A 25,383-nucleotide genomic window follows, 5' to 3' on the forward strand; every position below is an offset into this window, starting at 1 on the left:
TTTACGTGTGACGCCTTTATTAGACTGCAAAAGGCCATATTACAGCCTTTATAGGACTGTGCACGTAGTTAAGAGTGTTGTAAAGCAACGGCGCAAATGAAAACGACTTGGGACGTTGTAGCGCATTGAGACTGGACTGACTAGTCCAATGGTAACCTGCACAGGCAGATGGCCCCACGTGATTTACGTGTGAGGCCTTTACTAGACTGAAAAAGGCTATTTTACAGCCTTTATTGGACTGTGCACGTAGGTAATAGTGTTGTAAGGCAACGGCGCTAAGGAAAACGACTTAGGACGTTGTAGCACATTGAGACTGGAAGGGCTAGGCCAATGGTAACCTGCGTAGACAGGTGAAACCACGTGATCTACGTGTGATGCCTTCATTATACTGAAAAAGTCTATATTACAACATTTATAGGACTGTGCACGTAGTTAAGAGTGTTGTAAAGCAACTTCGCCAATGAAAACGACTTGGGACGTTGTAGTGCATTGAGACTGGAAGGACTAGGCCAATGTTAACCTGCGCAGACAGGTGAAACAACGTGATTTACGTCTGAGGCCTTTATTAGACTGCAAAAGACCATATTACAGCCTTTATAAGCCTGTGCACGTAGTTAAAAGAGTGTTCTAAGGCAACTTCATCAATGAAAACAACTTAGGACGTTGTAGCGCATTGAGACTGGAACGATTAGTCCAATGGTAACCTGCACACGGAAATGGAACCACGTGATTTACGTGTAAGGCCTTTATTAGACTGAAAAAGTCTATAATACAACTTTCATTGGACTGTGCACGTAGTTAATAGTGTTGTAAGGCAACGGCGCTAAGGAAAACGACTTGGAACGTTGTAGCGCATTGAGACTGGAAGGAATAGTCCAATGGTAACCTGCACAGGCAAATGGAACCACGTGATTTACGTGTGAGGCCTTTATTAGACTGCAAAAGGCCATATTACAGCCTTTATAGGACTGTGCACGTAGTTAAGAGTGTTGAAAAGCAACAGCGCTATTGAAAACGACTTGGAACGTAGTAGCGCATTGAGACTGGAAGGAATAGCCAATGGTAACTTGCGCAGGCAAATGGAACCACGTGATTTACGTGTAAGGCCTTTATTAGACTGAAAAAGTCTATAATACAACTTTCATTGGACTGTGCACGTAGTTAATAGTGTTGTAAGGCAACGGCGCTAAGGAAAACGACTTGGAACGTTGTAGCGCCCTGAGACTGGAAGGAATAGTCCAATGGTAACCTGCACAGGCAAATGGAACCACGTGATTTACGTGTGAGGCCTTTATTAGACTGCAAAAGGCCATATTACAGCCTTTATAGGACTGTGCACGTATTAAGAGTGTTGTAAAGCAACGGCGCTATTGAAAACGACTTGGAACGTAGTAGCGCATTGAGACTGGAAGGAATAGTCCAATGGTAACTTGCACAGGCAAATGGAACCACGTGATTTACGTGTGAGGCCTTCATTAGACTGAAAAAATCTATATTACAACCTTTATAGGACTGTGCACGTAGTTAAGAGTGTTGTAAAGCAACTTCGCCAATGAAAACGACTTGGGACGTTGTAGTGCATTGAGACTGGAAGGACTAGGCCAATGGTAACCTGCGCAGACAGGTGAAACAACGTGATTTACATCTGAGGCCTTTATTAGGCTGCAAAAGGCCATATTACAGCCTTTATAAGCCTGTGCACGTAGTTAAAAGAGTGTTCTAAGGCAACTTCATCAATGAAAACAACTTAGGACGTTGTAGCGCATTGAGACTGGAACGATTAGTCCAATGGTAACCTGCACAGGCAAATGGAACCACGTGATTTACGTGTGAGGCCTTTATTAGACTTCAAAAGGCCATATTACAGCCTTTATAGGACTGTGCACGTAGTTAAGAGTGTTGTAAAGCAACGGCGCTATTGAAAACGACTTGGAACGTAGTAGCGCATTGAGACTGGAAGGAATAGTCCAATGGTAACCTGCACAGGCAAATGGAACCACGTGATTTACGTGTGAGGCCTTTATTAGACTGCAAAAGGCCATATTACAGCCTTTATAGGACTGTGCACGTATTAAGAGTGTTGTAAAGCAACGGCGCTAATGAAAAGGACTTGGGACGTTGTAGCACATTGAGACTGGAAGGACTAGGCCAATGGTAACCTGCGCAGACCGGTGAAACCACGTGATTTACGTGTGAGGCCTTTATTAGACTGCAAAGTCCATATTACAGCCTTTATAGGACTGTGCACGTAGTTAAGAGTGTTCTAAGGCAACTTCGCCAATGAAAACAACTTGGGACGTTGTAGCGCATTGAGAATGGAACGATTAGTCCAAAGGTAACCGGCGCAGGCAGGTGAAACCACGTGATTTACGTGTGAGGCCTTTATTAGACTGCAAAAAGCCATATTACAGCCTTTATAGGACTGTGCACGTAGTTAAAAGAGTTGTAAAGCAACGGCGCAAATGAAAACGACTTGGGACGTTGTAGCACATTGAGACTGGAACGACTAGTCCACTGGTAACCTGCACAGGCAGATGGAACCACGTGATTTACGTGTGAGGCCTTTATTAGACTGCAAAAGGCCATATTACAGCCTTTATAGGACTGTGCACGTAGTTAAGAGTGTTTCAAGGCAACTTCGCCAATGAAAACGACTTGGGACGTTGTAGCGCATTGAGACTGGCAGGACTAGGCCAATGGTAACCTGCACAGACAGGTGAAACCACGTGATAAACGTGTAAGGCCTTTATTAGACTGCAAAAGGCCATATTACAGCCTTTTGTAGGACTGTGCACGTAGTTAAGAGTGTTGTAAAGCAACTTCGCCAATGAAAACGACTTGGGACGTTGTAGTGCATTGAGACTGGAAGGACTAGGCCAATGGTAACCTGCGCAGACAGGTGAAACAACGTGATTTACATCTGAGGCCTTTATTAGGCTGCAAAAGGCCATATTACAGCCTTTATAAGCCTGTGCACGTAGTTAAAAGAGTGTTCTAAGGCAACTTCATCAATGAAAACAACTTAGGACGTTGTAGCGCATTGAGACTGGAAGGAATAGTCCAATGGTAACCTGCACAGGCAAATGGAACCACGTGATTTACGTGTGAGGCCTTTATTAGACTGCAAAAGGCCATATTACAGCCTTTATAGAACTGTGCACGTATTAAGAGTGTTGTAAAAAAACGGCGCTAATGAAAAGGACTTGGGACGTTGTAGCACATTGAGACTGGAAGGACTAGGCCAATGGTAACCTGCGCAGACCGGTGAAACCACGTGAATTACGTGTGAGGCCTTTATTAGACTGCAAAGTCCATATTACAGCCTTTATAGGACAGTGCACGTAGTTAAGAGTGTTGTAAAGCAACGGCGCAAATGAAAACGACTTGGGACGTTGTAGCGCATTGAGACTGGAACGATTAGTCCAAAGGTAACCTGTGCAGGCAGGTGAAACCACATGATTTACGTGTGAGGCCTTTATTAGACTGCAAAAGGCCATATTACAGCCTTTATAGGACTGTGCACGTAGTTAAGAGAGTTCTAAGGCAACTTCGCCAATGAAAACAAATTGGGACGTTGTAGCGCATTAACATTGGAACGATTAGTCCACAGGTAACCTGCGCAGGCAGGTGAAACCACCTGATCTACGTGTGAAGCCTTTATTAGACTGCAAAGACCATATTACAGCCTTTATAGGACAGTGCACGCAGTTAAGAGTGTGGTAAGGCAACGACACTAATGAAAACGACTTGGGACGTTGTAGCGCATTGAGGCTAGAAGGACTAGGCCAATGGTAACCTGCGCAGACAGGTGAAACCACGTGATTTACGTGTGAGGCCTTTATTAGACTGCAAAAGGCCATATTACAGCCTTTATAGGACAGTGCACGCAGTTAAGAGTGTTGTAAAGCAACGGCGCAAATGAAAACAACTTGGGACGTTGTAGCGCATTGAGACTGGAACGACTAGTCCACTGGTAACCTGCACAGGCAGATGGAACCACGTGATTTACGTGTGAGGCCTTTATTAGACTGCAAAAGGCCATATTACAGCCTTTATAGGACTGTGCACGTAGTTAAGAGAGTTCCAAGGCAACTTCGCCAAGGAAAACATCTTGGGACGTTGTAGCGCATTGAGACTGGAAGGAATAGTCCAATGGTAACCTGCACAGGCAAATGGAACCACGTGATTTACGTGTGAGGCCTTTATTAGACTGCAAAAGGCCATATTACAGCCTTTATAGGACTGTGCACGTATTAAGAGTGTTGTAAAGCAACGGCGCTAATGAAAAGGACTTGGGACGTTGTAGCACATTGAGACTGGAAGGACTAGGCCAATGGTAACCTGCGCAGACCGGTGAAACCACGTGATTTACGTGTGAGGCCTTTATTAGACTGCAAAGTCCATATTACAGCCTTTATAGGACTGTGCACGTAGTTAAGAGTGTTCTAAGGCAACTTCGCCAATGAAAACAACTTGGGACGTTGTAGCGCATTGAGAATGGAACGATTAGTCCAAAGGTAACCGGCGCAGGCAGGTGAAACCACGTGATTTACGTGTGAGGCCTTTATTAGACTGCAAAAAGCCATATTACAGCCTTTATAGGACTGTGCACGTAGTTAAAAGAGTTGTAAAGCAACGGCGCAAATGAAAACGACTTGGGACGTTGTAGCACATTGAGACTGGAACGACTAGTCCACTGGTAACCTGCACAGGCAGATGGAACCACGTGATTTACGTGTGAGGCCTTTATTAGACTGCAAAAGGCCATATTACAGCCTTTATAGGACTGTGCACGTAGTTAAGAGTGTTTCAAGGCAACTTCGCCAATGAAAACGACTTGGGACGTTGTAGCGCATTGAGACTGGCAGGACTAGGCCAATGGTAACCTGCACAGACAGGTGAAACCACGTGATAAACGTGTAAGGCCTTTATTAGACTGCAAAAGGCCATATTACAGCCTTTTGTAGGACTGTGCACGTAGTTAAGAGTGTTGTAAAGCAACTTCGCCAATGAAAACGACTTGGGACGTTGTAGTGCATTGAGACTGGAAGGACTAGGCCAATGGTAACCTGCGCAGACAGGTGAAACAACGTGATTTACATCTGAGGCCTTTATTAGGCTGCAAAAGGCCATATTACAGCCTTTATAAGCCTGTGCACGTAGTTAAAAGAGTGTTCTAAGGCAACTTCATCAATGAAAACAACTTAGGACGTTGTAGCGCATTGAGACTGGAAGGAATAGTCCAATGGTAACCTGCACAGGCAAATGGAACCACGTGATTTACGTGTGAGGCCTTTATTAGACTGCAAAAGGCCATATTACAGCCTTTATAGAACTGTGCACGTATTAAGAGTGTTGTAAAAAAACGGCGCTAATGAAAAGGACTTGGGACGTTGTAGCACATTGAGACTGGAAGGACTAGGCCAATGGTAACCTGCGCAGACCGGTGAAACCACGTGAATTACGTGTGAGGCCTTTATTAGACTGCAAAGTCCATATTACAGCCTTTATAGGACAGTGCACGTAGTTAAGAGTGTTGTAAAGCAACGGCGCAAATGAAAACGACTTGGGACGTTGTAGCGCATTGAGACTGGAACGATTAGTCCAAAGGTAACCTGTGCAGGCAGGTGAAACCACATGATTTACGTGTGAGGCCTTTATTAGACTGCAAAAGGCCATATTACAGCCTTTATAGGACTGTGCACGTAGTTAAGAGAGTTCTAAGGCAACTTCGCCAATGAAAACAAATTGGGACGTTGTAGCGCATTAACATTGGAACGATTAGTCCACAGGTAACCTGCGCAGGCAGGTGAAACCACCTGATCTACGTGTGAAGCCTTTATTAGACTGCAAAGACCATATTACAGCCTTTATAGGACAGTGCACGCAGTTAAGAGTGTGGTAAGGCAACGACACTAATGAAAACGACTTGGGACGTTGTAGCGCATTGAGGCTAGAAGGACTAGGCCAATGGTAACCTGCGCAGACAGGTGAAACCACGTGATTTACGTGTGAGGCCTTTATTAGACTGCAAAAGGCCATATTACAGCCTTTATAGGACAGTGCACGCAGTTAAGAGTGTTGTAAAGCAACGGCGCAAATGAAAACAACTTGGGACGTTGTAGCGCATTGAGACTGGAACGACTAGTCCACTGGTAACCTGCACAGGCAGATGGAACCACGTGATTTACGTGTGAGGCCTTTATTAGACTGCAAAAGGCCATATTACAGCCTTTATAGGACTGTGCACGTAGTTAAGAGAGTTCCAAGGCAACTTCGCCAAGGAAAACATCTTGGGACGTTGTAGCGCATTGAGACTGGAACGATTAGTCCAAATGTAACCTGTGCAGGCAGGTGAAACCACGTGATTTACGTGTGAAGCCTTTATTAGACTGCAAAATGACATTTTACAGCCTTTATAGGATTGTGCATGTAGTTAAAAGTATTGTAAGGCAACGGCGCTAATGAAAACGACCTGGGACGTTGTAGCACATTGAGACTTGAAGGATTAGGCCAATGGTAACTTGCGCAGGCAAATGGAACAACGTGATTTACGTGTGAGGCCTTTATTAGACTGCAAAAGGCCATATTACAGCCTTTATAGGACAGTGCACGTAGTTAAGAGTGTTGTTAAGCAACGGCGCAAATGAAAACGACTTGGGACGTTGTAGCGCATTGAGACTGGAACGATTAGTCCAAAGGTAACCTGTGCAGGCAGGTGAAGCCACGTGATTTACGTGTGAAGCCTTTATTAGACTGCAAAATGACATTTTACAGCCTTTATAGGACTGTGCATGTAGTTAAAACTATTGTAAGGCAACGGCGCTAATGAAAACGACCTGGGACGTTGTAGCACATTGAGACTTGAAGGACTAGGCCAATGGTAACTTGCGCAGGCAAATGGAACAACGTGATTTACGTGTGAGGCCTTTATTAGACTGCAAAAGGCCATATTACAGCCTTTATAGGACTGTGCACGTATTAAGAGTGTTGTAAAGCAACGGCGCTAATGAAAAGGACTTGGGACGTTGTAGCACATTGAGACTGGAAGGACTAGGCCAATGGTAACCTGCGCAGACCGGTGAAACCACGTGATTTACGTGTGAGGCCTTTATTAGACTGCAAAGTCCATATTACAGCCTTTATAGGACTGTGCACGTAGTTAAGAGTGTTCTAAGGCAACTTCGCCAATGAAAACAACTTGGGACGTTGTAGCGCATTGAGAATGGAACGATTAGTCCAAAGGTAACCGGCGCAGGCAGGTGAAACCACGTGATTTACGTGTGAGGCCTTTATTAGACTGCAAAAAGCCATATTACAGCCTTTATAGGACTGTGCACGTAGTTAAAAGAGTTGTAAAGCAACGGCGCAAATGAAAACGACTTGGGACGTTGTAGCACATTGAGACTGGAACGACTAGTCCACTGGTAACCTGCACAGGCAGATGGAACCACGTGATTTACGTGTGAGGCCTTTATTAGACTGCAAAAGGCCATATTACAGCCTTTATAGGACTGTGCACGTAGTTAAGAGTGTTTCAAGGCAACTTCGCCAATGAAAACGACTTGGGACGTTGTAGCGCATTGAGACTGGCAGGACTAGGCCAATGGTAACCTGCACAGACAGGTGAAACCACGTAATAAACGTGTAAGGCCTTTATTAGACTGCAAAAGGCCATATTACAGCCTTTTGTAGGACTGTGCACGTAGTTAAGAGTGTTGTAAAGCAACTTCGCCAATGAAAACGACTTGGGACGTTGTAGTGCATTGAGACTGGAAGGACTAGGCCAATGGTAACCTGCGCAGACAGGTGAAACAACGTGATTTACATCTGAGGCCTTTATTAGGCTGCAAAAGGCCATATTACAGCCTTTATAAGCCTGTGCACGTAGTTAAAAGAGTGTTCTAAGGCAACTTCATCAATGAAAACAACTTAGGACGTTGTAGCGCATTGAGACTGGAGCGATTAGTCCAATGGTAACCTGCACAGGCAAATGGAACCACGTGATTTACGTGTGAGGCCTTTATTAGACTTCAAAAGGCCATATTACAGCCTTTATAGGACTGTGCACGTAGTTAAGAGTGTTGTAAAGCAACGGCGCTATTGAAAACGACTTGGAACGTAGTAGCGCATTGAGACTGGAAGGAATAGTCCAATGGGAACCTGCACAGGCAAATGGAACCACGTGATTTACGTGTGAGGCCTTTATTAGACTGCAAAAGGCCATATTACAGCCTTTATAGAACTGTGCACGTATTAAGAGTGTTGTAAAAAAACGGCGCTAATGAAAAGGACTTGGGACGTTGTAGCACATTGAGACTGGAAGGACTAGGCCAATGGTAACCTGCGCAGACCGGTGAAACCACGTGAATTACGTGTGAGGCCTTTATTAGACTGCAAAGTCCATATTACAGCCTTTATAGGACAGTGCACGTAGTTAAGAGTGTTGTAAAGCAACGGCGCAAATGAAAACGACTTGGGACGTTGTAGCGCATTGAGACTGGAACGATTAGTCCAAAGGTAACCTGTGCAGGCAGGTGAAACCACATGATTTACGTGTGAGGCCTTTATTAGACTGCAAAAGGCCATATTACAGCCTTTATAGGACTGTGCACGTAGTTAAGAGAGTTCTAAGGCAACTTCGCCAATGAAAACAAATTGGGACGTTGTAGCGCATTAACATTGGAACGATTAGTCCACAGGTAACCTGCGCAGGCAGGTGAAACCACCTGATCTACGTGTGAAGCCTTTATTAGACTGCAAAGACCATATTACAGCCTTTATAGGACAGTGCACGCAGTTAAGAGTGTGGTAAGGCAACGACACTAATGAAAACGACTTGGGACGTTGTAGCGCATTGAGGCTAGAAGGACTAGGCCAATGGTAACCTGCGCAGACAGGTGAAACCACGTGATTTACGTGTGAGGCCTTTATTAGACTGCAAAAGGCCATATTACAGCCTTTATAGGACAGTGCACGCAGTTAAGAGTGTTGTAAAGCAACGGCGCAAATGAAAACAACTTGGGACGTTGTAGCGCATTGAGACTGGAACGACTAGTCCACTGGTAACCTGCACAGGCAGATGGAACCACGTGATTTACGTGTGAGGCCTTTATTAGACTGCAAAAGGCCATATTACAGCCTTTATAGGACTGTGCACGTAGTTAAGAGAGTTCCAAGGCAACTTCGCCAAGGAAAACATCTTGGGACGTTGTAGCGCATTGAGACTGGAACGATTAGTCCAAATGTAACCTGTGCAGGCAGGTGAAACCACGTGATTTACGTGTGAAGCCTTTATTAGACTGCAAAATGACATTTTACAGCCTTTATAGGACTGTGCATGTAGTTAAAAGTATTGTAAGGCAACGGCGCTAATGAAAACGACCTGGGACGTTGTAGCACATTGAGACTTGAAGGATTAGGCCAATGGTAACTTGCGCAGGCAAATGGAACAACGTGATTTACGTGTGAGGCCTTTATTAGACTGCAAAAGGCCATATTACAGCCTTTATAGGACAGTGCACGTAGTTAAGAGTGTTGTTAAGCAACGGCGCAAATGAAAACGACTTGGGACGTTGTAGCGCATTGAGACTGGAACGATTAGTCCAAAGGTAACCTGTGCAGGCAGGTGAAGCCACGTGATTTACGTGTGAAGCCTTTATTAGACTGCAAAATGACATTTTACAGCCTTTATAGGACTGTGCATGTAGTTAAAACTATTGTAAGGCAACGGCGCTAATGAAAACGACCTGGGACGTTGTAGCACATTGAGACTTGAAGGACTAGGCCAATGGTAACTTGCGCAGGCAAATGGAACAACGTGATTTACGTGTGAGGCCTTTATTAGACTGCAAAAGGCCATATTACAGCCTTTATAGGACAGTGCACGTAGTTAAGAGTGTTGTAAAGCAACGGCGCAAATGAAAACGACTTGGGATGTTGTAGCGCATTGAGACTGGAAGGAATAGTCCAATGGTAACCTGCACAGGCAAATGGAACCACGTGTTTTACTTGTGAGGCCTTTATTAGACTGCAAAAGGTCATATTACAGCCGTTATAGGACTGTGCGCGTAGTTAAGAGTGTTCTAAGGCCACGGCGCTAATGAGAACAACCTGGGACGTTGTAGCACATTGAGACTTGAAGGATTAGGCCAATGGTAACTTGCGCAGGCTAATGGAACCACGTGATTTACGTGTGAGGCCTTTATTAGACTGAAAAAGTCTATATTACAACCTTTATTGGACTGTGTACGTAGTTAATAGTGTTGTAAGGGAACGGCGCTAAGGAAAACGACTTGGGACGTTGTAGCGCATTGAGACTGGAAGGAATAGTCCAATGGTAACCTGCACAGGCAAATGGAACCACGTGATTTATGTGTGAGGCCTTTATTAGACTGCAAAAGGCCATATTACAGCCTTTATAGGATTGTGCACGTAGTTAAGAGAGTTCCAAGGCAACTTCGCCAATGAAAACAACTTGGGACGTTGTAGCGCATTTAGACTGGAACGACTAGTCCACTGGTAACCTGCACAGGCAGATGGAACCACGTGATTTACGTGTGATGCCTTTATTAGACTGCAAAAGGCCATAATACAGCCTTTATAGGATTGTGCCCGTAGTTAAGAGAGTTCCAAGGCAACTTCGCCAATGAAAACAACTTGGGACGTTGTAGCGCATTAAGAATGAAACGATTAGTCCAAAGGTAACCTGCGCAGGCAGGTGAAACCACGTGATTTACGTGTGACGCCTTTATTAGACTGCAAAAGGCCATATTACAGCCTTTATAGGACTCTGCACGTAGTTAGGAGTGTTGTAAGGCAACAGCGATAATGAAAACGACTTGAGACGTTGTAACGCATTGAGACTGGAAGGAATAGTCCAATGGTAACCTGCACAGGCAAATTGAACCACGTGTTTTACGTGTGAGGCCTTTATTAGACTGCAAAAGGTCATATTACAGCCTTTATACGACTGTGCACGTAGTTAGGAGTGTTGTAAGGCAACGGCGCTAATGAAAACGACTTGAAACGCTGTAGCGCATTGAGACTGTAAGGAATAGTACAATGGTAACCTGCACAGGCAAATGGAACCACGTGATTTACGTGTGAGGCCTTTATTAGACTGCAAAATGCCATATTACAGTCTTTATAGGACTGTGCACGTAGTTAAGAGTGTTCTAAGGCAACTTCGCCAATGAAAACATCTTGCGACGTTGTAGCGCATTGAGACTGTAACGATTAGTCCAAAGGTAACCTGCGCAGGCAGGTGAAGCCACGTGATTTACGTGTGAAGACTTTATTAGACTGCAAAATGCCATATTACAGCCTTTATAGGACTGTGCATGTAGTTAAAAGTATTGTAAGGCAACGGCGCTAATAAAAACGACCTGGGACGTTGTAGCACATTGAGACTTGAAGGACTAGGCCAATGGTAACTTACGCAGTCAAATGGAACCACGTGATTTACGTGTGAGGCCTTTATTAGACTGCAAAAGGCCATATTACAGCCTTTATAGGACAGTGCACGTAGTTAAGAGTGTTGTAAAGCAACGGCGCAAATGAAAACGACTTGGGACGTTGTAGCGCATTGAGACTGGAACAACTAGTCCACTGGTAACCTGCACAGACAGATGTAACCACGTGATTTACGTGTGAGGCCTTTATTAGACTGCAAAAGGCCATATTACAGCCTTTATAGGACTGTGCACGTAGTTAAGAGTGTTCTAAGGCAACTTCGGCAATGAAAACAACTTGGGACGTTGTAGCGCATTGAAACTGGAACGATTAGTTCAATGGTAACGTGCGCAGGCAGGTGAAACCACCTGATCTACGTGTGAAGCCTTTATTAGACTGCAAAAGGCCATATTACAGCCTTTATAGGACTGTGCATGTAGTTAAAAGTGTTGTAAGGCAACGGGGCTAATGAAAACAACCTGGGACGTTGTAGCACATTGAGACTTGAAGGATTAGGCCAATGGTAACTTGCGCAGGCTAATGGAACTACGTGATTTACGTGTGAGGCATGTATTAGACTGCAGAAGGTCATATTACAGCCTTTATAGGATTATGCACGTAGTTAAGAGTGTTGTAAAGCAACGGCGCTAATGAAAACGACTTGGGAGGTTGTAGCACATTGAGACTGGAACGATTAGTCCAAAGGAAACCTGCGCAGACAGGTGAAACAACGTGATTTATGTGTGAGGCCTTTATTAGACTGCAAAAGGCCATATTACAGCCTTTATAGGACAGTGCACGCAGTTAAGAGTGTTGTAAAGCAACGGTGCAAATGAAAACAACTCGGGACGTTGTAGCGCATTGAGACTGGAACGACTACTACAATGGTAACCTGCACAGGCAAATGGAACCACGTGATTTACGTGTGAGGCCTTTATTAGACTGCAAAATGCCATATTACAGCCTTTATAGGACTGTGCACGTAGTTAAGAGTGTTCTAAGGCAACTTCGGCAATAAAAACAACTTGGGACGTTGTAGCGCATTGAAACTGGAACGATTAGTTCAATGGTAACGTGCGCAGGCAGGTGAAACCACCTGATCTACGTGTGAAGCCTTTATTAGACTGCAAAAGGCCATATTACAGCCTTTATAGGACTGTGCACGTAGTTAGGAGTGTTGTAAGGCAACGGCGCTAATGAAAACGACTTGAAACGCTGTAGCGCATTGAGACTGTAAGGAATAGTACAATGGTAACCTGCACAGGCAAATGGAACCACGTGATTTACGTGTGAGGCCTTTATTAGACTGCAAAATGCCATATTACAGCCTTTATAGGACTGTGCACGTAGTTAAGAGTGTTCTAAGGCAACTTCGCCAATGAAAACATCTTGGGACGTTGTAGCGCATTGAGACTGTAACGATTAGTCCAAAGGTAACCTGCGCAGGCAGTTGAAGCCACGTGATTTACGTGTGAAGCCTTTATTAGACTGCAAAATGCCATATTACAGCCTTTATAGGACTGTGCATGTAGTTAAAAGTATTGTAAGGCAACGGCGCTAATAAAAACGACCTGGGACGTTGTAGCACATTGAGACTTGAAGGACTAGGCCAATGGTAACTTGCGCAGGCAAATGGAACCACGTGATTTACGTGTGAGGCGTTTATTAGACTGCAAAAGGCCATATTACAGCCTTTATAGGACAGTGCACGTAGTTAAGAGTGTTGTAAAGCAACGGCGCTAATGAAAACGACCTGGAACGTTGTAGCACATTGAGAGTTGAAGGACTAGGCCAATGGTAACTTGCGCAGTCAAATGGAACCACGTGATTTACGTGTGAGGCCTTTATTAGACTGCAAAAAGCCATATTACAGCCTTTATAGGACAGTGCACGTAGTTAAGAGTGTTGTAAAGCAACGGCGCAAATGAAAACGACTTGGGACGTTGTAGCGCATTGAGACTGGAACAACTAGTCCACTGGTAACCTGCACAGACAGATGGAACCACGTGATTTACGTGTGAGGCCTTTATTAGACTGCAAAAGACCATATTACGGCCTTTATAGGACAGTGCACGTAGTTAGGAGTGTTATAAGGCAATAGCGATAATGAAAACGACTTGGGACGTTGTAGCGCATTGAGACTGGAAGGAATAGTGCAATGGTAACCCGCACAGGCAAATGGAACCACGTGTTTTACGTGTGAGGCCTTTATTAGACTGCAAAAGGTCATATTACAGCCTTTATAGGACTGTGCACGTAGTTAAGAGTGTTCTAAGGCCACGGCGCTAATGAAAACAACCTGGGACATTGTAGCACATTGAGACTTGAAGGATTAGGCCAATGGTAACTTGCGCAGGCTAATGGAACCACGTGATTTACGTGTGAGGCATGTATTAGACTGCAGAAGGCCAAATTACAGCCTTTATAGGATTAAGCACGTAGTTAAGAGTGTTGTGAAGCAACGGTGCTAATGAAAATGACTTGGGACGTTGTAGCGCATTGAGACTGGAACGAATAGTCTAATGGTAACCTGCACAGGCAAATGGAACCACGTGATTTACGTGTGAGGCCTTTATTAGACTGCAAAAGGCCATATTACAGCCTTTATAGGACAGTGCACGTAGTTAAGAGTGTTGTAAAGCAACGGCGCTAATGAAAATGACTTGGGACGTTGTAGCGCATTGAGACTGGAAGGAATAGTCACAATGGTAACCTGCACAGGCAAATGGAACCACGTGATTTACGTGTGAAGCCTTTATTAGACTGCAAAGACCATATTACAGCCTTTATAGGACTGTGCACGTAGTTAAGAGTGTTGTAAGGCAACGACACTATTGAAAACGACTTGGGACATTGTAGCGCATTGAGGCTAGAAGGACTAGGACAATGGTAACCTGCGCAGACAGGTGAAACCACGTGATTTACGTGTGAGGCCTTTATTAGACTGCAAAAGGCCATATTACAGCCTTTATGGGACAGTGCACGCAGTTAAGAGTGTTGTAAAGCAACGGCGCAAATGAAAACAACTTGGGACGTTGTAGCGCATTGAGACTGGAACGACTAGTCCACTGGTAACCTGCACAGGCAGATGGAACCACGTGATTTACGTGTGAGGCCTTTTATTAGACTGCAAAAGGCCATATTAAAGCCTTTATAGGACTGTGCACGTAGTTAAGAGAGTTCCAAGGCAACTTCGCCAATGAAAACAACTTGGGACGTTGTAGCGCATTAAGAATGGAACTATTAGTCCAAAGGTAACCTGCGCAGGCAGGTGAAACCACGTGATTTACGTGTGAGGCCTTTATTAGACTGCAAAAGGCCATATTACAGCCTTTATAGGACTCTGCACGTAGTTAGGAGAGTTGTGAGGCAACAGCGATAATGAATACGACTTGAGACGTTGTAACGCATTGAGACTGAAAGGAATAGTACAATGGATGGAACCATGTGATTTACGTATGAGGGCTTTATTAGAATGCAAAAGGCCATATTACAGCCTTTATACGACTGTGCACGCAGTTAAGAGTGTTGTAAAGCAACGGTGCAAATGAAAACAACTCGGGACGTTGTAGCGCATTGAGACTGGAACGACTAGTACAATGGTAACCTGCACAGGCAAATGGAACCACGTGATCTACGTGTGAGGCCTTTATTAGACTGCAAAATGCCATATTACAGCCTTTATAGGACTGTGCACGTAGTTAAGAGTGTTCTAAGGCAACTTCGGCAATAAAAACAACTTGGGACGTTGTAGCGCATTGAAACTGGAACGATTAGTTCAATGGTAACGTGCGCAGGCAGGTGAAACCACCTGATCTACGTGTGAAGCCTTTATTAGACTGCAAAAGGCCATATTACAGCCTTTATAGGACTGTGCACGTAGTTAGGAGTGTTGTAAGGCAACGGCGCTAATGAAAACGACTTGAAACGCTGTAGCGCATTGAGACTGTAAGGAATAGTACAATGGTAACCTGCACAGGCAAATGGAACCACGTGATTTACGTGTGAGGCCTTTATTAGACTGCAAAATGCCATATTACAGCCTTTATAGGACTGTGCACGTAGTTAAGAGTGTTCTAAGGCAACTTCGCCAATGAAAACATCTTGGGACGTTGTAGCGCATTGAGACTGTAACGATTAGTCCAAAGGTAACCTGCGCAGGCAGTTGAAGCCACGTGATTTACGTGTGAAGCCTTTATTAGACTGCAAAATGCCATATTACAGCCTTTATAGGACTGTGCATGTAGTTAAAAGTATTGTAAGGTAACGGCGCTAATAAAAACGACCTGGGACGTTGTAGCACATTGAGACTTGAAGGACTAGGCCAATGGTAACTTGCGCAGGCAAATGGAACCACGTGATTTACGTGTGAGGCGTTTATTAGACTGCAAAAGGCCATATTACAGCCTTTATAGGACAGTGCACGTAGTTAAGAGTGTTGTAAAGCAACGGCGCTAATGAAAACGACCTGGAACGTTGTAGCACATTGAGAGTTGAAGGACTAGGCCAATGGTAACTTGCGCAGTCAAATGGAACCACGTGATTTACGTGTGAGGCCTTTATTAGACTGCAAAAAGCCATATTACAGCCTTTATAGGACAGTGCACGTAGTTAAGAGTGTTGTAAAGCAACGGCGCAAATGAAAACGACTTGGGACGTTGTAGCGCATTGAGACTGGAACAACTAGTCCACTGGTAACCTGCACAGACAGATGGAACCACGTGATTTACGTGTGAGGCCTTTATTAGACTGCAAAAGACCATATTACGGCCTTTATAGGACAGTGCACGTAGTTAGGAGTGTTATAAGGCAATAGCGATAATGAAAACGACTTGGGACGTTGTAGCGCATTGAGACTGGAAGGAATAGTGCAATGGTAACCCGCACAGGCAAATGGAACCACGTGTTTTACGTGTGAGGCCTTTATTAGACTGCAAAAGGTCATATTACAGCCTTTATAGGACTGTGCACGTAGTTAAGAGTGTTCTAAGGCCACGGCGCTAATGAAAACAACCTGGGACATTGTAGCACATTGAGACTTGAGGGATTAGGCCAATGGTAACTTGCGCAGGCTAATGGAACCACGTGATTTACGTGTGAGGCATGTATTAGACTGCAGAAGGCCAAATTACAGCCTTTATAGGATTAAGCACGTAGTTAAGAGTGTTGTGAAGCAACGGTGCTAATGAAAATGACTTGGGACGTTGTAGCGCATTGAGACTGGAACGAATAGTCTAATGGTAACCTGCACAGGCAAATGGAACCACGTGATTTACGTGTGAGGCATGTATTAGACTGCAGAAGGCCAAATTACAGCCTTTATAGGATTAAGCACGTAGTTAAGAGTGTTGTGAAGCAACGGTGCTAATGAAAATGACTTGGGACGTTGTAGCGCATTGAGACTGGAACGAATAGTCTAATGGTAACCTGCACAGGCAAATGGAACCACGTGATTTACGTGTGAGGCCTTTATTAGACTGCAAAAGGCCATATTACAGCCTTTATAGGACAGTGCACGTAGTTAAGAGTGTTGTAAAGCAACGGCGCTAATGAAAATGACTTGGGACGTTGTAGCGCATTGAGACTGGAAGGAATAGTCCAATGGTAACCTGCACAGGCAAATGGAACCACGTGATTTACGTGTGAAGCCTTTATTAGACTGCAAAGACCATATTACAGCCTTTATAGGACTGTGCACGTAGTTAAGAGTGTTGTAAGGCAACGACACTATTGAAAACGACTTGGGACATTGTAGCGCATTGAGGCTAGAAGGACTAGGACAATGGTAACCTGCGCAGACAGGTGAAACCACGTGATTTACGTGTGAGGCCTTTATTAGACTGCAAAAGGCCATATTACAGCCTTTATAGGACAGTGCACGCAGTTAAGAGTGTTGTAAAGCAACGGCGCAAATGAAAACAACTTGGACGTTGTAGCGCATTGAGACTGGAACGACTAGTCCACTGGTAACCTGCACAGGCAGATGGAACCACGTGATTTACGTGTGAGGCCTTTTATTAGACTGCAAAAGGCCATATTAAAGCCTTTATAGGACTGTGCACGTAGTTAAGAGAGTTCCAAGGCAACTTCGCCAATGAAAACAACTTGGGACGTTGTAGCGCATTAAGAATGGAACTATTAATCCAAAGGTAACCTGCGCAGGCAGGTGAAACCACGTGATTTACGTGTGAGGCCTTTATTAGACTGCAAAAGGCCATATTACAGCCTTTATAGGACTCTGCACGTAGTTAGGAGAGTTGTGAGGCAACAGCGATAAGGAATACGACTTGAGACGTTGTAACGCATTGAGACTGAAAGGAATAGTACAATGGATGGAACCATGTGATTTACGTATGAGGGCTTTATTAGAATGCAAAAGGCCATATTACAGCCTTTATACGACTGTGCACGTAGTTAGGAGTGTTGTAAGGCAACGGCGCTAATGAAAATGACTTGAAACGCTGTAGCGCATTGAGACTGTAAGGAATAGTCCAATGGTAACCTGCACAGGCAAATGGAACCACGTGATTTACGTGTGAGGCCTTTATTAGACTGCAAAAGGTCATATTACAGCCTTTATAGGACTGTGCACGTTGTTAAGAGTGTTCTAAGGCCACGACGCTAATGAGAACAACCTGGGACGTTGTAGCACATTGAGACTTGAAGGATTAGGCCAATGGTAACTTGCGCAGGCTAATGGAACCACGTGATTACCGTGTGAGGCCTTTATTAGACTGAAAAAGTCTATATTACAACCTTTATTGGACTGTGCACGTAGTTAATAGTGTTGTAAGGGAACGGCGCTAAGGAAAACGACTTGGGACGTTGTAGCGCATTGAGACTGGAAGGAATAGTCCAATGGTAACCTGCACAGGCAAATGGAACCACGTGATTTACGTGTGAGGCCTTTATTAAACTGCAAAAGGCCATATTACAGCCTTTATAGGACTGTGCACGTAGTTAAGAGTGTTTTAAGGCAACTTCGGCAATAAAAACAACTTGGGACGTTGTAGCGCATTGAGACTGGAATGATTAGTTCAATGGCAACGTGCGCAGGCAGGTGAAACCACCCGATCTACGTGTGAAGCCTTTATTAGACTGCAAAAGGCCATATTACAGCCTTTATAGGACTGTGCATGTAGTTAAAAGTGTTGTAAGGCAACGGCGCTAATGAAAACGACCTGGGACGTTGTAGCACATTGAGACTTGAAGGATTAGGCCAATGGTAACTTGTGCAGGCTAATGGAACCACGTGATTTACGTGTGAGGCATGTATTAGACTGCAGAAGGCCATATTACAGCCTTTATAGGATTATGTACGCAGTTAAGAGTGTTGTAAAGCAACGGCGCTAATGAAAACGACTTGGGAGGTTGTAGCACCTTGAGACTGGAACGATTAGTCCAAAGGTAACCTGCGCAGGCAGGTGAAATCACGTAATTTACGTGTGAAGCCTTTATTAAACTGCAAAGACCATATTACAGCCTTTATAGGACTGTGCACGTAGTTAAGAGTGTTGTAAGGCAACGACACTAATGAAAACGACTTGGGACGTTGTAGCACATTGAGACTTGAAGGACTAGGCCAATGGTAACTCGCGCAGGCAAATGGAACCACGTGATTTACGTGTGAGGCCTTTATTAGACTGCAAAAGGTCATATTACAGCCTTTATAGGACTGTGCACGCAGTTAAGAGTGTTCTAAGGCCACGGCGCTAAGGAAAACCACTTGGAACGTTGTAGTGCATTGAGACTGGAAGGAATAGTCCAATGGTAACTTGCGCAGGCTAATGGAACCACGTGATTTACGTGTGAGGTATGTATTAGACTGCAGAAGGCCATATTACAGCCTTTATAGGATTATGAACGTAGTTAAGAGTGTTGTAAAGCAACGGCGCTAATGAAAACGACTTGGGAGGTTGTAGCACATTGAGACTGGAACGATTAGTCCAAAGGTAACCTGCGCAGACAGGTGAAACAACGTGATTTATGTGTGAGGCCTTTATTAGACTGCAAAAGGCCATATTACAGCCTTTATAGGACAGTGCACGCAGTTAAGAGTGTTGTAAAGCAACGGTGCAAGTGAAAACAACTTGGGACGTTGTAGCGCATTGAGACTGGAACGACTAGTCCACTGGTAACCTGCACAGGCAGATGGAACCACGTGATTTACGTGTGATGCCTTTATTAGACTGCAAAAGGCCATATTACAGCCTTTATAGGATTGTGCACGTAGTTAAGAGAGTTCCAAGGCAACTTTGCCAATGAAAACAACTTGGGACGTTGTAGCGCATTAAGAATGGAATGATTAGTCCAAAGGTAACCTGCGCAGGCAGGTGAAACCACGTGATTTACGTGTGACGCCTTTATTAGACTGCAAAAGGCCATATTACAGCCTTTATAGGACTCTGCACGTAGTTAGGAGTGTTGTAAGGCAACAGCGATAATGAAAACGACTTGAGACGTTGTAACGCATTGAAACTGGAAGGAATAGTCCAATGGTAACCTGCACAGGCAAATTGAACCACGTGTTTTACGTGTGAGGCCTTTATTAGACTGCAAAAGGTCATATTACAGCCTTTATACGACTGTGCACGTAGTTAGGAGTGTTGTAAGGCAACGGCGCTAATGAAAACGACTTGAAACGCTGTAGCGCATTGAGACTGTAAGGAATAGTACAATGGTAACCTGCACAGGCAAATGGAACCACGTGATTTACGTGTGAGACCTTTATTAGACTGCAAAATGCCATATTACAGCCTTTATAGGACTGTGCACGTAGTTAAGAGTGTTCTAAGGCAACTTCGCCAATGAAAACATCTTGGGACGTTGTAGCGCATTGAGACTGTAACGATTAGTCCAAAGGTAACCTGCGCAGGCAGGTGAAGCCACGTGATTTACGTGTGAAGCCTTTATTAGACTGCAAAATGCCATATTACAGCCTTTATAGGACTGTGCATGTAGTTAAAAGTATTGTAAGGCAACGGCGCTAATAAAAACGACCTGGGACGTTGTAGCACATTGAGACTTGAAGGACTAGGCCAATGGTAACTTGCGCAGGCAAATGGAACCACGTGATTTACGTGTGAGGCCTTTATTAGACTGCAAAAGGCCATATTACAGCCTTTATAGGACAGTGCACGTAGTTAAGAGTGTTGTAAAGCAACGGCGCAAATGAAAACGACTTGGGACGTTGTAGCGCATTGAGACTGGAACAACTAGTCCACTGGTAACCTGCACAGACAGATGTAACAACGTGATTTACGTGTGAGGCCTTTATTAGACTGCAAAAGGCCATATTACAGCCTTTATTGGACTGTGCACGTAGTTAATAGTGTTGTAAGGGAACGGCGCTAAGGAAAACGACTTGGGACGTTGTAGCGCATTAAGTTTGGAACGATTAGTCCAAAGGTAACCTGCGCAGGCAGGTGAAACCACGTGATTTACGTGTGAGGCTTTTATTAGACCGCAAAAGGCCATATTACAGCCTTTACAGGACTGTGCACGTAGTTAAGAGTGTTCTAAGGCCACGGCGCTAAGGAAAACCACTTGGAACGTTGTAGTGCATTGAGACTGGAAGGAATAGTCCAATGGTAACCTGCGCAGGCAGATGGAACCACGTGATTTACGTGTGAGGCCTTTATTAGACTGCAAAAGGTCTTATTACAGCCTTTATAGGACTGTGCACGTTGTTAAGAGTGTTCTAAGGCCACGACGCTAATGAGAACAACCTGGGACGTTGTAGCGCATTGAGACTGTAACGATTAGTCCAAAGGTAACCTGCGCAGGCAGGTGAAGCCACGTGATTTACGTGTGAAGCCTTTATTAGACTGCAAAATGCCATATTACAGCCTTTATAGGACTGTGCATGTAGTTAAAAGTATTGTAAGGCAACGGCGCTAATAAAAACGACCTGGGACGTTGTAGCACATTGAGACTTGAAGGACTAGGCCAATGGTAACTTGCGCAGGCAAATGGAACCACGTGATTTACGTGTGAGGCCTTTATTAGACTGCAAAAGGCCATATTACAGCCTTTATAGGACAGTGCACGTAGTTAAGAGTGTTGTAAAGCAACGGCGCAAATGAAAACGACTTGGGACGTTGTAGCGCATTGAGACTGGAACAACTAGTCCACTGGTAACCTGCACAGACAGATGTAACAACGTGATTTACGTGTGAGGCCTTTATTAGACTGCAAAAGGCCATATTACAGCCTTTATTGGACTGTGCACGTAGTTAATAGTGTTGTAAGGGAACGGCGCTAAGGAAAACGACTTGGGACGTTGTAGCACATTAAGTTTGGAACGATTAGTCCAAAGGTAACCTGCGCAGGCAGGTGAAACCACGTGATTTACGTGTGAGGCTTTTATTAGACCGCAAAAGGCCATATTACAGCCTTTACAGGACTGTGCACGTAGTTAAGAGTGTTCTAAGGCCACGGCGCTAAGGAAAACCACTTGGAACGTTGTAGTGCATTGAGACTGGAAGGAATAGTCCAATGGTAACCTGCGCAGGCAGATGGAACCACGTGATTTACGTGTGAGGCCTTTATTAGACTGCAAAAGGTCATATTACAGCCTTTATAGGACTGTGCACGTTGTTAAGAGTGTTCTAAGGCCACGACGCTAATGAGAACAACCTGGGACGTTGTAGCACATTGAGACTTGAAGGATTAGGCCAATGGTAACGTGCGCAGGCAGGTGAAACCACCCGATCTACGTGTGAAGCCTTTATTAGGCTGCAAAAGGCCATATTACAGCCTTTATAGGACTGTGCATGTAGTTAAAAGTGTTGTAAGGCAACGGCGCTAATGAAAACGACCTGGGACGTTGTAGCACATTGAGACTTGAAGGATTAGGCCAATGGTAACTTGCGCAGGCTAATGGAACCACGTGATTTACGTGTGAGGCGTGTATTAGACTGCAGAAGGCCATATTACAGCCTTTATAGGATTATGTACGCAGTTAAGAGTGTTGTAAAGCAACGGCGCTAATGAAAACGACTTGGGAGGTTGTAGCACATTGAGACTGGAACGATTAGTCCAAAGGTAACCTGCGCAGGCAGGTGAAATCACGTGATTTACGTGTGAAGCCTTTATTAGACTGCAAAGACCATATTACAGCCTTTATAGGACTGTGCACGTAGTTAAGAGTGTTGTAAGGCAACGACACTAATGAAAACGACTTGGGACGTTGTAGCACATTGAGACTTGAAGGACTAGGCCAATGGTAACTCGCGCAGGCAAATGGAACCACGTGATTTACGTGTGAGGCCTTTATTAGACTGCAAAAGGTCATATTACAGCCTTTATAGGACTGTGCACGTAGTTAAGAGTGTTCTAAGGCCACGGCGCTAAAGAAAACCACTTGGAACGTTGTAGTGCATTGAGACTGGAAGGAATAGTCCAATGGTAACCTGCACAGGCAAATGGAACCACGTGATTTACGTGTGAGGCCTTTATTAGACTGCAAAAGGCCATATTACAGCCTTTATAGGACTGTGCACGTAGTTAAGAGAGTTCTAAGGCAACTTCGCCAATGAAAACAACTTGGGACGTTGTAGCGCATTAAGATTGGAACGATTAGTCCACAGGTAACCTGCGCAGGCAGGTGAAACCACGTGATTTACGTGTGAGGCCTTTATTAGACTGCAAAAGACCATATTACAGCCTTTATAGGACAGTGCACGTAGTTAGGAGTGTTATAAGGCAATAGCGATAATGAAAACGACTTGGGACGTTGTAGCGCATTGAGACTGGAAGGAATAGTGCAATGGTAACCCGCACAGGCAAATGGAACCACGTGTTTTACGTGTGAGGCCTTTATTAGACTGCAAAAGGTCATATTACAGCCTTTATAGGACTGTGCACGTAGTTAAGAGTGTTCTAAGACCACCGCGCTAATGAAAACAACCTGGGACATTGTAGCACATTGAGACTTGAAGGATTAGGCCAATGGTAACTTGCGCAGGCTAATGGAACCACGTGATTTACGTGTGAGGCATGTATTAGACTGCAGAAGGCCAAATTACAGCCTTTATAGGATTAAGCACGTAGTTAAGAGTGTTGTGAAGCAACGGTGCTAATAAAAATGACTTGGGACGTTGTAGCGCATTGAGACTGGAACGAATAGTCTAATGGTAACCTGCACAGGCAAATGGAACCACGTGATTTACGTGTGAGGCATGTATTAGACTGCAGAAGGCCAAATTACAGCCTTTATAGGATTAAGCACGTAGTTAAGAGTGTTGCGAAGCAACGGTGCTAATGAAAATGACTTGGGACGTTGTAGCGCATTGAGACTGGAACGAATAGTCTAATGGTAACCTGCACAGGCAAATGGAACCACGTGATTTACGTGTGAGGCCTTTATTAGACTGCAAAAGGCCATATTACAGCCTTTATAGGACAGTGCACGTAGTTAAGAGTGTTGTAAAGCAACGGCGCTAATGAAAATGACTTGGGACGTTGTAGCGCATTGAGACTGGAAGGAATAGTCCAATGGTAACCTGCACAGGCAAATGGAACCACGTGATTTACGTGTGAAGCCTTTATTAGAATGCAAAGACCATATTACAGCCTTTATAGGACTGTGCACGTAGTTAAGAGTGTTGTAAGGCAACGACACTATTGAAAACGACTTGGGACGTTGTAGCGCATTGAGGCTAGAAGGACTAGGACAATGGTAACCTGCGCAGACAGGTGAAACCACGTGATTTACGTGTGAGGCCTTTATTAGACTGCAAAAGGCCATATTACAGCCTTTATAGGACAAAGAACGCAGTTAAGAGTGTTGTAAAGCAACGGCGCAAATGAAAACAACTTGGGACGTTGTAGCGCATTGAGACTGGAACGACTAGTCCACTGGTAACCTGCACAGGCAGATGGAACCACGTGATTTACGTGTGAGGCCTTTTATTAGACTGCAAAAGGCCATATTAAAGCCTTTATAGGACTGTGCACGTAGTTAAGAGAGTTCCAAGGCAACTTCGCCAATGAAAACAGCTTGGGACGTTGTAGCGCATTAAGAATGGAACTAATAGTCCAAAGGTAACCTGCGCAGGCAGGTGAAACCACGTGATTTACGTGTGAGGCCTTTATTAGACTGCAAAAGGCCATATTACAGCCTTTATAGGACTCTCCACGTAGTTAGGAGAGTTGTGAGGCAACAGCGATAATGAATACGACTTGAGACGTTGTAACGCATTGAGACTGAAAGGAATAGTCCAATGGATGGAACCACGTGATTTACGTATGAGGGCTTTATTAGAATGCAAAAGGCCATATTACAGCCTTTATACGACTGTGCACGTAGTTAGGAGTGTTGTAAGGCAACGGCGCTAATGAAAATGACTTGAAACGCTGTAGCGCATTGAGACTGTAAGGAATAGTCCAATGGTAACCTGCACAGGCAAATGGAACCACGTGATTTACGTGTGAGGCCTTTATTAGACTGCAAAAGGTCATATTACAGCCTTTATAGGACTGTGCACGTTGTTAAGAGTGTTCTAAGGCCACGACGCTAATGAGAACAACCTGGGACGTTGTAGCACATTGAGACTTGAAGGATTAGGCCAATGGTAACTTGCGCAGGCTAATGGAACCACGTGATTACCGTGTGAGGCCTTTATTAGACTGAAAAAGTCTATATTACAACCTTTATTGGACTGTGCACGTAGTTAATAGTGTTGTAAGGGAACGGCGCTAAGGAAAACGACTTGGGACGTTGTAGCGCATTGAGACTGGAAGGAATAGTCCAATGGTAACCTGCACAGGCAAATGGAACCACGTGATTTACGTGTGAGGCCTTTATTAAACTGCAAAAGGCCATATTACAGCCTTTATAGGACTGTGCACGTAGTTAAGAGTGTTTTAAGGCAACTTCGGCAATAAAAACAACTTGGGACGTTGTAGCGCATTGAGACTGGAATG

The sequence above is a fragment of the Hydractinia symbiolongicarpus genome, chromosome 5 (assembly GCF_029227915.1).
Source record: "Hydractinia symbiolongicarpus strain clone_291-10 chromosome 5, HSymV2.1, whole genome shotgun sequence".
In the NCBI taxonomy this organism is placed as follows: Eukaryota; Metazoa; Cnidaria; class Hydrozoa; order Anthoathecata; family Hydractiniidae; genus Hydractinia; species Hydractinia symbiolongicarpus.